We start from the raw sequence: 16,939 nt of genomic DNA on the forward strand, positions 1-16,939 counted from the left end.
CTCACCCCACAAAGAATGGCTGCTATCAAGAAATCAAACAAGGACCAGGGATTTAGCACAGCAGATTGGTGGCCTGCCTTGCAAGCACAAGGACCTGAGTTCAATCCCCGGTAACCCCCCCCAAAAAAAGAAATCAAACAATAACAAATGTTGGAGGGGTTGTGCAGAGAAGGGAACCCTTCTCCATTGTTGGTGGGAGTGCAGACTGGTGCAACCACTACGGAAGTCAATATGGAGATACCTCAAAGAGTTGGGACTAAGAGGTTCCATTTGACCCAGGCATCCCTCTGCTGGGTATCTTTCCAAAAGAATTAAAAGAATCATATCACAGTGACATATGCGCACCTATGTTTATAGGAGCACGGTTTGTAATAGCTAAAACGTGGAAACAGCCCATTTGCCCATCAGTTGGAGACTGGATAAAGAAGATGTGGTTTTTCTATAAAATGGAATACTATTCAGCCATAAAGAATAAGAAATTAGAGTCATTCATGGGAAAATGGATACACATTAAGGATGTACTCGTATGTGAAATAAATAAATCACACGTGTAAGTACCAAATAGTTTCTCAGGTGTGAGAAACTATAATAGTACAAAAGATCCTAATTGACAATGTGAAATAGGAAGTAACGGGCTAAAGGGGTAGAGAAAGTGGGAAGGGCAGGGGAAAGCGAATAAGGGAAAAGAAAAAAATATGAAAAATGACAAAATGGAAATAAAGTGTTTGTAAATGGGGAGGGGAGGAGGGGGTGAAGGGAGGGCAGGGACAAGGGGAAAAAATGAGAGCCAAGACCTGTCATGTAGAGGTACAAGATCCCAATGATGAATGTAAATGTACTGTATACCTAAAATGTACCAATAAACTCAATGAGGAAAAAAATAAAATAAAATAAAAATCCCCCCTTCAGAACACAGTAACTCCTCTGAAAAGAGACATGAGACCTTAGATGAGGGGTGATGATCTAGGCCTGTGCAAGATAACGCTAACACATGTCCTGACTATCATTCCATCAGTGAACAACTTCTCCTTTCCTACAAATTCCTCACTTGAAACTGAAACAGGAGGCAGATCTGAGTTTATAGCTCCTAGTTTCCTTCTCAACTAGAACAATATATATATTTTTTACAACTTGGTACCATGTTATTGACTTCTCTGCTTATTGAGCAGCAAACAAACATTTGGTGCTATCACAGAATTGAGGTAGTTGGAGCTAAATGATAAAACACTGAACTGAAGTTTAAATCCATGTCCGCTAGCCCCAAATCAGTGACTTTTCAGCAACATTATAATGTTTCTTGTCCTCTTCCCCTGCCCTGCCCATCTATTTCCTACATGTAACCATAACAGTTTATATTAATTACATAAAGCCCATCACTTTAAAATGCAGTTCAGTGAGGTTTCTTGTATATTCATTGTGCCTAACATGTTTCCATCAAACAAAAAAAAAGAAACCCAGTATCTATTAGCATTCAGAACCAACATTCTGACAACCAGTAATCTACTTCCAGTCTCTGTGGACTTGAATACCCATGATATGTCATACAAATGGAATTGACATGGGACATTAGGGTGTGGCAGAGCTGGCTTGAGAGTAGGCGTGGCCTATTAATTACAAGATTCCGGACAAATGCACAGAACAGTTCCCTTAGCTCTGCACACAGACTTCTCAGAAGAACTCCAGCAGGTGTTTTCAATAGTATGGCCTAGATTTGACATCAGCCCCAAGGCCTGGGATCTGCATAGCCTCTCAGGGTCCATATATACTTCTCCTGGGTTTCACCAAGATCTGGACAGCATAAAAGGTCACAGACATCAAGAAGAACTTGCCATCCTGCCTTTCTTCATGATAGCCTGCCCTGCTTTTTTGCAGTGTTCTTTTATCTTGCTTTTTCCTCTTTTATTCAGCCCAATCTTGCTCTACACAGCCAGTTTCTCTTTCACTCTTCACTTATATTTTTCAAATAAACTTGCCACTGCTTTTTGCTCCTTGTCACTCAATTCTTTGTTCAAGTTGAGAAGAACCTGGAATCTAATTCCAGAAGAAGAGGCAAGCAACCCAGAACTTGGAAATGTTTAGCTGGTCAGCCATTTTTAAAGGAGCTACCCGATAACTTTTTGAGTAGCCAGGAGTTTGATAACAAAATCATACAACATGTTTTTTCTGATTTATTTTACTTAGCAGATTGTTTTCAAGGATCATTTATATTGTAGCATAGAGCAATGCTTAATTTCTTTTCATGATTGAAAAACATTCAATTGTATGGACACTGTTCGTCTGTATTCCAATACACTGACACTTGGATTATTTTCTCTAAATCACATTTAATAAAATAGTAGATAAGGATTGTTATAAGAATGTTTGAGATTTGATTTTTCTTTTGCCCTCCAACAAAAGAGCCTTCCATAATTTCAAGGATGCTGACAGAAGACATGAAACTCGTGGATCAGACACCTAGGAATTTATTACACATGGCACAATAGTCAGCACAGGTGTTGTGTTTTTATCAGTACTCTCTGTGTCCCAAGTCCCACAAAGTCCCATGAGAAAGGCTCAGAAATAGATATGCAAGAAAAGGATTTCACTGAAGCTGAGAAGTGCAAGCTTATGGAATGAAAATCTTTTATAATGAGCAATAGGGAAGACTTCTCAAACATTTTTCTAGAAACACACATTACCTTTGTTGTAATATATGGTAAAAAGAAACAAGAACAAAAAACTTTGCACTTTGCTCTGGAGAGATTATCTGTATCTTCTCTAGTATGAAAATTTGTTTTTGAAAGAATCACTTTTATGATTTCCATAGTAATATATGTAATTATCTGTAATATTTTCATCTTACAATTGTGAAAACTTTAGCTCTGTATCCTTAGATGATCAACTCAGGTACAGGCACTAAAAGTTTCTCTGGTGTGAATAGACTGTAATAGTACATAAGATCCTAATGATATAATGGACAATGTGAAATAGGAAGAAAGGGGCTAAAGGTGTAGGGAAAGTGGGAAGGGTAGGAGAAAGGAAATAAGGGAAAAGAAAAATATGAGAAAATGTAGAAATGGAAATGAAGTGTTTGTAAAGGGAGAGGGAGGAGGAGAGAAGGGAGAGCAGGGAAAAGGGGAAAAAATGAGAGCCAAGACCTGTCATGTGAAGGTACAAGATCCCAATAGTGAATGTAACTGTACTGTGTACCTATAATGTACCAATAAAACCAATGAGAACAAAAATAAATAAAAAAATAAGGAATGGAATCAGTTAAATTCAAGGTCAAAGGTAATACCAAAGAAGTTCTTTCCTGATAGTGTCCTCTAATCCAAGGCACATTATGGCTAAACAAAACAGATGTAGGAAGGATAAGTTGTCCTGAAAAAAGAAGTATTTCCTTCTTTTAAAGTTTAACAAACTTCAAAAATCGGTTATCTGTAAGAGGACAAGAGCCACTTAAAGAAACGTGTCTTGTTCAAAGACTATAAATATTCAGCATGGCAGATGTGGGGCATGGATTGATACAGGGAGTGATTAACATGAGCATGTGTGTATTTATCAATATTTGGAGGACGTGGTCCTGTTCCAAAGAAATTGAAGATCCCCATCATATCGTAGGAAGATAAAACCAGCGAGAAGTCTTGATATTATGGCTCTTTCTCCTGCTCAAACACAGGAAAATAAATATGAAGAGTATGCAAGAACAGGGAAAAATATTCAGGTTGTTTATGCCAAGGGAAATATGGTTTCAGGTTTTATTTATTTTTCAAATAATTTTATTAGTACATATTTGCTGAATATGTTTACATTCCTTGTGAGGATCTGATACACGTATGTAATACATGTTAATTCCTTTTTTCCATCCTCTCTTCCCTCCCAACACCGTTTCCGTTTCTTGATTCCTTTTTTTGCACATTTGCAACACAAAATATATGCATTCTCTTTGTGGAATTGGTACATGTACAAAATGCATCATTTTTTTTCCAAATTGAGTTTATTGGTACATTTTAAGTATACAGGGTAGTTACATTCATCATTGGGGTCTTGTACCTTTACATGGCAGGTCTTGGTTCTCATTTTTCCCATAGCCCTGCCCTCCCTTCACCCCCTCCCTTATCTATTTAAAAGCACTTTATTTCCACTTCCTCAAGTTTTTCTCTTTTCCCTTATTTCCTTTCCCCTGCCCTTCCCACTTCCCGTACACCTTTAGCTCTTTTCTTCCTATTTCACATTGTCAATTATACCATTAATATCTTATGTATAATTAGTTTTTCACAGAGAAACTGTTTAATATTTACACATGTGAGACTTATTTATTTCACTTAGGAGTATATCCGCAATATGAATCCATTTTCCTATGAATGACTTTAATTTCTCATTTTATGGCTGAGTAGTACTCCATTTTATAGAAAAACCACATCTTCTTTATCCAGTCTCCAACTGATGGGCAAATGGGCTGTTTCCACGTTTTAGCTATTACAAACTGTGCTCCTATAAACATAGGTGCACATATATCACTGTGATATGATTCTTTTAATTCTTTTGGAAAGATACCCAGCAGAGGGATGGCTGGATCAAATGGAACCTCTAGTCCCAGCTCTATGAGGTATCTCCATATTGACTTCCATAGTGGTTGCACCAGTCTGCAATTCCACCAACAATGGAGAAGGGTTCCTTTCTCCCCACAACCCCGCCAACATTTGTTATTGTTTGATTTCTTGATAGCAGCCATTCTTTTGGGGGTGAGGTGGAATCTCAGTGTTGTTTTTCATCTGCATCTCTCGAATAACCAGTGATGTGGAACATTTTTTCATATATTTGCTTGCTGCTTTTACTTCTTTGTCTGACAAAAGTCTGTTCATTTTAGATGCCCATTTTGGGATTGGGTCTTTATATTTGAGGGGGCTGACTGTTTTGAGTTCTTTATATATTCTAGATAATAGTCCTTTGTCTGAAGAGCAGCTGGTAAAAATTTTTCCCACATTGTAGGTTGTCTTTTAGTTCTGTTGATGGTTTATTTTATAGTACAGAAGTTTTTTAATAAGATGAAATCCCAGTTGTTGAATCTTTCTGCTAGTCCCATTGCTACTGAGGATTTGTTCATAAAGTCTTTTCCTATGCCAATGTCTTCACGAATTCTGCATAACTTATCTTCCAGCAAATTTAGTGACTATTTTTTAATATTTAGATCTTTAATCCACTTGGATTTTAGTTTAGTGCATGGTGAAAGATAAGGGTGTAGTTTTAATCTTTGGCAAGTTGAAATCCAGTTTTTCCAACCCCATTTATTAAAGAAGCTATCCTTCTTCCAGTGAGCTTAGTTCGCTCCTTTGTCAAAGATGAGGTAACTGATTACATCTGGAGTTGTTTCTGTATCTTCCAATCTATTCCACTGATCCTCAGCTCTGTTTTTCTGCCAGTACCATGATGTTTTTATCACAGTGGCTTTGTAGTATAATTTGAAATTGGGAATTGTTACACTACTGCCATGTCTCTGTTGCCTAGGATGGCTTTTGCTATTCTAGGTCTCTTATGGTTCCAAATGAATTTTTGGATTATTTTTTCTAGTTCTGTGAAATATACTGTTGGAATTTCTATTGGCATTGCATTGAATCTGCATATCAGTTTTGGTAATATGGCCATTTTCACTATGATGATTCTTCCTACCCAGGAGCAAGGGGATATCTTTCCATTTTCTTATATCCGATTTGATCTCTTTTTTCAGAGTGCTGTAGTTCTTAGTGTAGAGGTATTCTGCTTCTTTCATTAGATTGATTCCTAGATATTTCATTTTTTGGATGCTATTGTGAAAGGAATTGTTACCCTAATTTCTTTCACATAGGTGAGAGTAGACTCTCTCACGTGGGTGTAATGCACTGCTTCTCTGGCTCAGGTGGGCTCTTTTGTGTGAGTGGAAGATCTTACTTCTCCAGAGAGAGTGGGTGGGTGCAGTTACGGGGGTCTCTCCAGCATGGGGTCATTGTGCTGTCCTCAGGCTAAGGGTCTCTTAGATGCTCTCCTTGCACCAAAAATCCCTCTGTTCATATCCCCCAGATTGTTATTACCATGCAAATCAAGGCATGTCCTTGCTCCTCTTCTGGAGTATACAACATGGGGAAGCAAAGCTTGGAGCAGGCTTGGAGCAGCTTGGTGGCTGCGCCCATGCTTCGGGGGGTGCTGTGCACAGTGCTGGATCTGCTTGCTTGTGTTGGGAAAGTGCGCCACTACTCCTGCACAGTTCTCTTACTTTTGTGACTTTCTGAGATGAACAGTAAAAAACTTCAGAATTTTCTTATAGCTCCAAGGCACTGTCCTCACCCATACTCAAGTCAATCAGTTGGTAGGCTCCTCTGTGGCCCTGTGGAACAGAGCAGCAGGGACACCAGACTCTCCACAGTCTTCCTAGTCTGGCAGCTTGAGGCACATCCCGTTTTAGGTTTTCCTTCTGCAGATGTAAAATGGTTGGAACAGAACATCAAAACAGAATATGCTGGCCTCTTTTGTTCTACACAAATTCAGATTCTAAGGAAAGTATGTAAGTTTCTAAAACACCTAAAAATAAAATATGTTTAAGATGGGTGTGGTGGATCATGCCTGTGATCCCAGCATTCAGAAAGCTGTGTCAGGAGGATTGCTTTGAGTTTAAGGCCAACCTGGGCTGTACAGTGAGTTTAGGGCCAGTCTAAACTACAAAGTGAGATCCTGTCTCAAAAAAGCAAAAGCAAAAATACGTTCAAGTTTAATTTACTGTTATGAATACCTATTCATGTGACTTTTAAACTATTTTTGTAACATCAAACACTTATAAATAAACAGTACACTGAACTTCAATATAGTCAACAGGTAATGTGCTCAAAACTAGAGTTGGACCAAGAACCCAAGTTCCTTCCTTCACTTACATTGGCACAGTTAGAAAACTAACTGCCAAACTCCAGAGTCTATTTTGACTGGTAGGAAACCAGCTTAAAGAACCAAATCAGCTTACTAGCATGTTAGTGGCAGGACTGCAGGAATTTTCAGCTCAACAGAATTTAATTTAATATCTGCTTAAGGAATGAATTAGTCATGAATGAAACTTTTTTAAATGTGTACTTACAAATGCCTACTTATGTTTTTAAATTATATCCTGTTTGCATATTATTGTACATATTGAGAGAAACACTTTATTTTCATTTCCTATTTTTTCAGAGAATATATGAAACATTTGTTATATTAGTTTATCAAGAGAAAAAACCCTGTTTCCCTCCAAATTGAGCATTCTTGCTTACTGCATATCTTCCTTGGCCTCAGATTTCTATTCCCAAAATGGAAACAATAGTAACTCTTGGATATATGAGTTACAGTAATCATCCAATAACACATGTGGAGTACCTAGTAAACAGCCTAGAATGTAGGTGTTTAGGATTCAAATGTTATTTTCCTGAAGGCAACTTTTATTTTGTTCATTTTGCCCATCCACTGGACTCTTAAGTTAGGAGGCATGGGTTATAGGCATGAATTTGTCTCTACCAGTTATAGACAGGTCATTAACCCTCTCTGGTCCTATTTTGTTTCCAGGAAAACACTATCAACACATGCAATTCTATGAATTTTATGACCTCATAACAGGTAAAAAAAAGAGCATGTTTTACTTTTAATGGTGTCCTTTGCTCAGGTACTTCACTGGAAAGTCTTATGTGATTGTTTAAAAAAAACTATTCACAATGTGTTATGAATTCAAAAACAGCAAAATCTCTACTATTAAAACTGGAAAGGTGTAAATTTAAAAATCAATGTGTATTTTACATGTAACTCACTGTGCATCAGTATTGTCACTATGTAGAAATATACAAAAAAGTTAAGTCAATTCTCTGGTTTAAAAAAGTATGCAACTCAGAAATCTGAAAAAAACTTTTTTTTTCCCCATTGAGTTTATTGGTACATTTTAGGCATACAGTACAGTTACATTCATCATTGGGATCTTGTACCTTTACATGACAGGTCTTGGTTCTCTTTTTTTCCCCTTATCCCTGCCCTCCCTGCGAAAAAGACTTTTAATGACATTTTGTAGTCCCACTTCCAGACAACAAATTAATGAAGACCATTGGGGACATCTGCATTGAAGACAAATCCTGTTGGACCGAACTCAGTCAGAATGTGGTGACAGTTCCTTCTGCTGAGGCAAGAGAAAGGAGTGGAGAGAGAAAGAAATGTGGGAAGACAGCCTCCTTTTGCGTCAGAGCTGATCACACGTGACTTAGTGTCACACTGTTCCTCACATACAGCAGCAGTATTTATGGATGCACAGCTGGTGCTCTGCCAATGCGCACAGCCTAACACTATAAGCTAAAGCCAAAGCTCCCTGACAGAAGCAAAAATCACGCAGATAATAGACATCACAGGGACTGAACGAAGGTCAATTTATCAGTTCTAATATTGCTACTTGCACTTTCCTCAATTCACATTTTTTTAACCTCACCGGATTTTTTTTATTCTCTCACACACGTTTTGCTACAGCATTTGCTTATTTGCCTTAAAAATTCTTAAGTGTAAGCATTATATACTGATTCTAACCCAGAAATCAAGTCCAATTTTCAACTCGTTGCTTCATGGCATGCATTTTGACCATGAAACCCTTTGTGCTAAACTCATCTTGTACTGAGAAAGGGGCAGAGACCTGGAACATTGCTTGGAATTAGCACCAGCAGCACCCAGGCCCACAATAGATGCATCTGCTGTGAATGTCTTCACACCTGGATTACTTCAAGTCAGGTCTTTGCAAAAAAGGTGAAATACTGCCAAAGACAATTCTTTAAAATGGCAATAGTGCCACTTTTAATTTCTAGGTACATTGATACGTGTCTTTAATATTTGAGTTGCTTTTGTATCTATTCATTTTATCTAAAATCTGTCCAATTTGCCTCAAACTGTTTTGAAAAGTTATAATGAAATTATATACAAATACACACACACATACACACACACACACACACACTGTAAAAAGGGAAATATGTGGATTTACAAAATACAACTACTCTGTTTTCAAATTTCCTATCATTGGTATCTCTCTTTGAAAAAGATCTAGAGATAAACCTTTGCTGCGTGATACTGAAATAGGCATCCTTAAATGTTTACTAATGCACCGTTTCTTTCTGTGAATTTTTTAGGAATGACTTGTTCTTACTGTTCTAGAGGTCGAAGACTTGGTTCCTGGATTGTATTTTCCCTCAGATATTGTTTAATAAGTGTTCTATCAAGCCAGTCATAGTGGCGTACACCTAGATCCTAGCACTTGGGACGCTGAGGCCAACATAGGAGTACATAGTGAGTTCAGGGCCAGACAAGAACCTGTCTCAAAAAACCAAGGGAAAAAGTGTTGTGTCACTATAATGTATGTCTGAGATAATCAATTTATCTAAGAAAGGTTTATTTTGGATTATCATTTCAGAAGTTTTAGTCTATGATAGGTTGTCCCATGGGTTAGGTATATGGCAGCTATCCAGGAGAGTCCACTGCACCCCAATATGAGAGTCACTGTCTTACAGCCAGTGCCTTAGAGCCTTAGGTTTTCTGGACCCAAATTAACATATCTCTTGTTGCTTTTAGAACACAGTGATTTATTTCATGGCAGCAAATTTGTTCACTGGAACAATGAGCAAGATCCAACTGAGGTCTGCCCGTTTGAGAGAAGGAAACAATTCTTAGAGTAACAGGGATAAACGGTTGGTTAAGATAGTTTTAGAAAGCTTGATTTTTGACTCTTCACTCTGTGGTTTAATAACAATGTAACCTGGCCAAGTTAATCAATGTCTATAAGCTTTAATCTCTGTTTTGTAAAATGAGGATAAAAATAGCAATGAAGTCAGGGGATGAAATAAAATACAACATATATCGGATAATTTAGTCTATACAGTATGCACCATTAAAGTGTATCATCATTATTCTTGTTATTGAGAAAGTAGACAGCTATATCACATGATCCTGTAGTTTTATCTCTGAATAAAAAATGTATAGTTATAATTTCTAATTCACGTTAAAAACTTGAAAGTGACCTTACACCACAATCTCACAAATCAGGAGAAGTCAGTTTAGAATTATGATTCAGCAAAAAAGAGATACACTTTTCCAGTAGGGTATTATCTCAGGCTCCACATAAGGAGTCAAATTTGCATCAAATCTCCTTGTCATGGTTTTCAAGTTGTATTCAATTACAAATTGAATGTACTGAAAACTATTCAGTGCATTTCAGTGAAAGTATACTCTTCACCTATTATTTGCTATTTATGCCTGCACCTACATGCCTGGTATTACATTAGTTTTCCCAAACTTCAAGGAGAGCTATCCCCATTGTTTGTAGGCTGAGAAGTACCAAATAATATGGGCAACATTTTACTTTCTGGTCAATGTCAAATATGGATCTGAGTCCAGGTGGGAATAACAAAAAATTTTACTCTTTTCAATGCAATGCAAAAACGATCAAGAAAAGGACAGCTGGGGTATAAGAACAGAGAGAAGGAGAGAGCTGGAGTTAACATCCTCTTTCTGACAACTTTATACTCTTCTTATCATCTCCTTTGCACCCAAGTGTGCTCCTGCTTTTTTTTTTTTTTCCTCACTTATTCCTCTGGTATTGACAGTGTCATTCAACCTCTCTGTGTGTCTCTCTTTTCTCTAAGAGAGAAAGATAAGCACATTTTCAAAGAGGATCACAAAAGGAGATTATATATGTTAGCTGAATAATTATTAGAACTCATAGGCCTTTTGAAAGATTTGGATGTGAGCCCCACACAGGGGACTGGAGATGGAAAAGTGGCTTGAAACTCCATAACCTTTATTGCCATTATTTGCATAAGCAACAGGGCACTGTATCAATTTTGGATGAATTAGATTTTTCATAGAGAAGGTTAAGAGAAGAACAGGGATTATGGTGTATTCTAATGAAGTGCTAGACCTAGTGATTCTGCATCAATGTAGTTGAATAATTGGCTGCTTGTGGAGGTTTAGATGATTTGCTCAATTATATATGCTTTGGAAAAAACTAGAGTGTTATCAATCGTGATTGCTGTACAGCAATGGGTGAAAAATTGTTCATTAAAGCTGCACATTTTGATAGCTTCTGGATATATGAAGTTTTCTGATTTGAAACTAATCACTCCTGTTTATTTTCAACCATGAGTAAATGACTTGAGAACCTTCAGACAAATTTTACTCATCAGGAAAATGTACATTTTCCTCTCAAATAAAAGGAAAATAAAATATTACTTTCAAGCGGCAAAATTGAAAACTTCAAAATAAAACGTGTGTTTGAAATTATTTCTGAGCTTCCCATAAGTAGGAAACACATGATAAAATAAAGCAAAGCAAAAGCTGCTAAAGGTCTGAGTTTGTATTAGGTTAGCAATAATTAAAATTTACAGACCACATAAATTCTGTATTCAGGAAATTCAGGTTAATATTTTGTTTCTATTGTATTAATGTCTTGATTTTGTTGTATTATTAGAGTCGAAAGTGTCTAAATTAGACCATATACTGCAGTGACTTCTTTAAAAGTATGATGTCTTCTGTGTGCATATATGTGATAATATATTATCACCACCATTACAACTGACCGTATACTTTAGTGAGAATAATCTAAGACTTTCCTCTTCTGTCAATGTACCAAAGGATAAGACACAGTAATAACAAAAAACTCACTGCCTGGTCTATTTGAGAATGCTTTTCAAATTTTATACTACTTTTGAGAACAGATGTTACAATATCATTCAAAGGTTGAAGTTAGTTTAAATCAAATATCAGAACACATCATCACTAAAGACTGCAAAATGAAATGGTAATAATTCCTTATACAAATAAGATATTGCAGCCTTATTTAAAGGGCTTTAAAATAATTATACAAATAAAATTTCATTTGATCTTAAAACACTTTAGGTATCAAAGCCAGCATTTCATTATTATTATAATTCCCATGTTTTACAGTAGAATTTTAAGAGATATTTACCCAAAGTCAAACTGAATTAGGAGTACCATCTGGTTATCAAAAAGACTATTTCTTGTTCTTAACCATGAGCATCATACCACTGTTGATGAAGAGAAAGCATTAATGTTTCTCCATTATTCTTTAAAGAGTATCTACTGTGAGACATCCAGTTGCTAGCCTTCACCTATGTTAAGAAAAACAGTCAAAATTCCTTGCTATTTGGGGGTATGTATTCCAATTGTAAGGGAAAACATGATCTCAGTGAACTGTTCCAATAATCCAATATTGTGGCATTTGTTTCCTACAATTACTAAGTAAATCTGATCTTCATATATTACAAGTTTTATGAGGATCATATAGCTCTACTTGGACTAGGACTCTAAAGTTCCAGTGCCTAGGTTCTCATTCTGGAATTATCCTTTCCTATGTAGCTTGAGAGATGTCACTTTTACTAAGAGTATCAGTAACTATTAAATGTAAGAAAGGCCACTTTCCGGAGTCATCTCATATTACTGGAATTTCACAAAGCTCTCTGATTAGTAAACATTACCTTTCATTTTTCTACTTCCTTTCAATTCCTCTTAGTTCTTCATTTATAGGACATATTTGACCCCTATATTTTTCTCTTCATTTTACCCATGTAATAAAGTGCCGGCCAAAAGCAGAAACATAGAAGGATTTCTTTACATCAATCCCATGTTAGTTTTTATGGGCATATATCAATATTGGAAGTGCTATGGCAACCATAATATCGGTCTCATGTCTTCCAGATTGCTAATTTTGCCATTTAAATTTTAACCGCCACATATTCTGCATGAGAACCCCCATTTCAATTTACAATCTGTTTTTATAATAGAAAACTGAAGGAAGAAGGTTAGAAAATCGCAGCAATTGAAGAATGGAAAGCTTGGTGGAATAGTTCCTATGTATTCATTTTTTGATAAGTCCATATGACTTAGGTAATCTAAATTTCTTGTGTTAAAATTTTGTACCAGCCTTTTTTTGTTTTTGGTAGTATGTTTGCTTTTTAAATTTTGTAGGTAGTTCAATAAATAAAATTTCTAAAAGTGCCCTAAGCCTTAGTTATTAATCTAATGTGACTCCCCAGCATAGCTTCATAAGTTATGTCATTTTATATTTGATATCTAATCAGTTTTTATGAATTATGTCATTAAGTTATATTAGAAACCTCAAAATTACCATTTATTAAAAGATTTTAGGGAGAAACTCTTCTTAGATTAAAATTTGATCTAATCAGGGACTAATTGATCAAGCCAAATGGAAATTTTTCCTGTGATGGAAGAGGAAGTTTTCTCACTGTGTTCAGCTTTGCAAGATATGCGTGTATCTCCAGTGACTTCCAGGAGTACAGGTCAGGGAAATGTATTTGATTTTCAATGACTCTTCTTGCTTATTGCTTACAATTTTACTTACAGAAGGAGAGAGAGGATAGAGGAGAGAGAGAGAGAGAGAGAGAGAGAGAGAGAGAGGGAACTGATTTGAGCCTCAGGATTTTTCAAAACATACTAGAGAGAATGGCACTATTCATTATCCAATTCCCTGGACTGGGGTAAAACCAGTCACAAGCACAGGCATAATTTCGTTTCAAATCCATAGCCTCTCTGACAGTATGGTGATTATCAGATTACCACCCCACACTTAGCTTTTTTATGAAGTCTCACTCCTCCTTCCAGCTTTACCCACAAAGAAGGTAGATACAATCTTCTCCAAGCACCAATTCTTCCACAGCCAGTTCCCATGCTTATAAGTGAGCACCAAGAGTTCAGAACCCAAGGCTTTCTCAGGTCTGGATGACTTACAAGAGAACAACATATCAATTTGTAAACAAAAGCAACACAAAAGACAAGTGCTGACCATCGAGACTGAGTATTTCTGCAGTAATAAGGAAGCTGACAAGTCTGCCTTCTCAGCAGGGAAAATCGAAAAGTGGTCACTAATTGCTGTGGTCTGGTAGGCCTCCTTTCCTGAAAAGAATAATAGATGTTGACATAGCTTCCAACAGATGTGCATACTAAATTCCTTTGCCTCAAGTTTTCCTTGCTGCCCCTCAGAAATTTCACAAAGATCTTATTTCTAATAAGGGGGGGGGCTGCTCTTTTTTTTTTTTTTTTGCATCAGGGATTGAACTCAGGACCTTGTGTTTGTGAGGCAGGAGGTGGCACCACTGAGCTAAATCCCCAGCCCAGGACTGCTCTTTTTTAATTTGCCATCACATTCCACATGACAGTAAAAGAGTGAAATATGTCTTCTTTTTTAAAAGTTTTATGTAAACAAAATAGTACTACATTCTAAAACAAAGATCTTATCAAATCTGTTCATATTGGGTAGCTATTTTGCTTTTATCCAAGGGCCATATGTATGAAATTGCATGATGCTCATGCAGGAAAACAGCCAAATTATCAGGGGAAAAAGAATAACATTTTTTCTTGCACATCTGTTAAAAAAGAACTTGGGATAGCAATGGACATTCTTTAATCATTGTTCTCCTAAAGCTTTTTTTCCTAGTATCTCATCAACTGCTGCTAGAAAATTACTATCTCAACATAGTTTTCCCCAGATACTATTTTTAAAAAACACGTTTTAATAGAATGTTGCATAAATAAGAATAGTTCTTGTGAGAAAATATTGTAGTATAAGGCATTTCAGCACTTAATCAATATGTAAAGTGACTTCTCAATTTAGCCAACGGTTATTATAACAATTTTAAAGGTATCCTACCAATTCAAAGCAATTAAAATTAACATCACATTTTAAATTTATTTTATTAGTACATGTGTGTAGTACATAATGTTTACATTCCTTGTGAGAAGTTGGTACATGTACATAACACACCTTAACTACTTTTGCATCCCCTTTCCCTTCCCAGGCAAATGGTTGAATTTGCCACAAAATTTTAATGGGAGAAAGCAAGGTCACAAATAGCAAGAGAAATACTGAAAAAGAACACATGAACTTGTCTGTTCTGCTAGATAAAACACATAAATTAAAGATGTAATAATTAAGAGAAATTAGCTGGGGTTGTAGAGAATAGGGAACAAAGCATAGACTATAGGAACTAAATCAAGAACCCAAAATTTAAGCAAAAGTAAGTAAAAATGAAATTTAGGGCCTAAATGCTAAAAATCAATGATTAAAAGATAGACTCTTTAGAACATAGTGCTGGAATAAATCATTAGTTACATGATGACAAGTAAAATCTGCTAACTTTCCTTACATATAATTCTAGGTATATCACATATGAAGTATGATAAACAAAAACAGTGAACATTTAAATTTAAGAAATCATTATTGCAAAAGACACATTGCCATTAACCCCTCTCAAAACACTCCCTCTTGCTTCAGTTACAATATTCCATTGTAACTTTCTGACTCAGTCCTGCCTTATAAGTGTCTTTAGTTTTGCAGCTGCCTCCATCTCCTGAATCGATAAAAAATGTTGGTTTTTGTGGTCATTTTGAATTTGAGGAAGAGGCTAGTTCCAGTGAACAAGGTGAAGAAAGAAACATCATAATGGAAATTTATTGAGCGAAATTGTCAAAAACTTTTTTAATTAATTCAGGACATCACGGCAATTCCAAAGATATACTCATGAAAAAGTACTTCTAAAGATTCTTAGAACTTGGGAAGAAAAATGGGTCGAGTGTGCTTGAAGTGAAACTGAGTATTTGGAGGGAGGTTAAGTGCAATTTTAAATGTTTATTTAAAAATTCACCATACTGATTGATCATACCTTGTACATGCATGTCATACATAAAGTTTACGAATTTAGAAACATATCTGTTAAAAATGTTATTACTTTAGTCCACAGAATGGATTTTTAGGTTAGTTAGGAAAACAATACATTAAAAACTTTATGTCAAAATAAATTTTGTGCAAAACAGAAGACAGGTAAAAGCCAAGACATAGACTGGCAAAGGGTCTTCAATGCACACATGTATTAAATATTAAACATGCAACAAAATGAAAAGCATTTAATTTCTGTTTGAGATTATCATGAAACAGGGTAATAGAATTGGGCTCAAAAAAAAGTTATTTAAATGTGTCTCAAGTATCTTTTCTCTAAATTGTGTTTAGCAGTAGAACTACAGTAAACAGTCAATGTTAAGATTCATTGTAACCGGAAGTTGGTTATGCATATGAAATATTTAACAAAATGTATTCATACAAAACATTCACATATTGTGAAACCAGTTTTATAAAAACAAGTTTAATAATTTGTATTTATAGGATGGGCATAGCTACAGATTATCATGATCTACCAGTACCTTTGTAACTATTAATCACACAAATATTTCCTTGGACTACAGCACAGTTGTGGGTAATATTTATTACCTTCTGTCTTATTCCTAGACTTCTATCTGAAGTACAATTAACACAGGAAGTAAACAGCCTATCAATACCTAGAGGTTGCAGGTACAGTATTCAGGTTGGTTTAGATGACAAACTGATTTACTACTTTCCTGGTTTATGGTAAATAGTGCAGTACAGGTTAAATTGTGCTAGCAATCATATTCACCTTTCATAATAAACTCACTAAAAGACTAAAAATGCATATTATCTTTAAATATAAGGAAATACAGAAATCTTGACCTTTAGTCATTATTAGTCATTTACTAGTATTACTTCATCCTTACAGGCAGAAGAGACTTGAAACCTGTGTGATGATTTTCATCCTTGGTTATAAAACACATTGAACATTATTTAATAAATTAACTCAGTTTGAAAGTAAGTGAATCAGGTAGAATCTATCCTAATTCCACCTCAGTTTTTCTAAGTCTAGCTACGTTTGCTAACAAACATCACACTTTATGAAAAGCTGACAGGACTAGATGCAAATTAAGCTTTGTAGAGTCCACTGGAGTAATGTGACTACAGTGTGGTGTGCGCATTAGAAAGTTGGAAAGAAGACCAAAATTCTCCTTCAATTACTCAGAAAGGTCATTTTACATGAGGTTTTTCTTTTTTTTTTTTTTTTTTTTT

The sequence above is a fragment of the Fukomys damarensis genome, unplaced genomic scaffold (assembly GCF_012274545.1).
Source record: "Fukomys damarensis isolate Sample0158 unplaced genomic scaffold, DMR_v1.0_HiC HiC_scaffold_32, whole genome shotgun sequence".
In the NCBI taxonomy this organism is placed as follows: domain Eukaryota; kingdom Metazoa; phylum Chordata; class Mammalia; order Rodentia; family Bathyergidae; genus Fukomys; species Fukomys damarensis.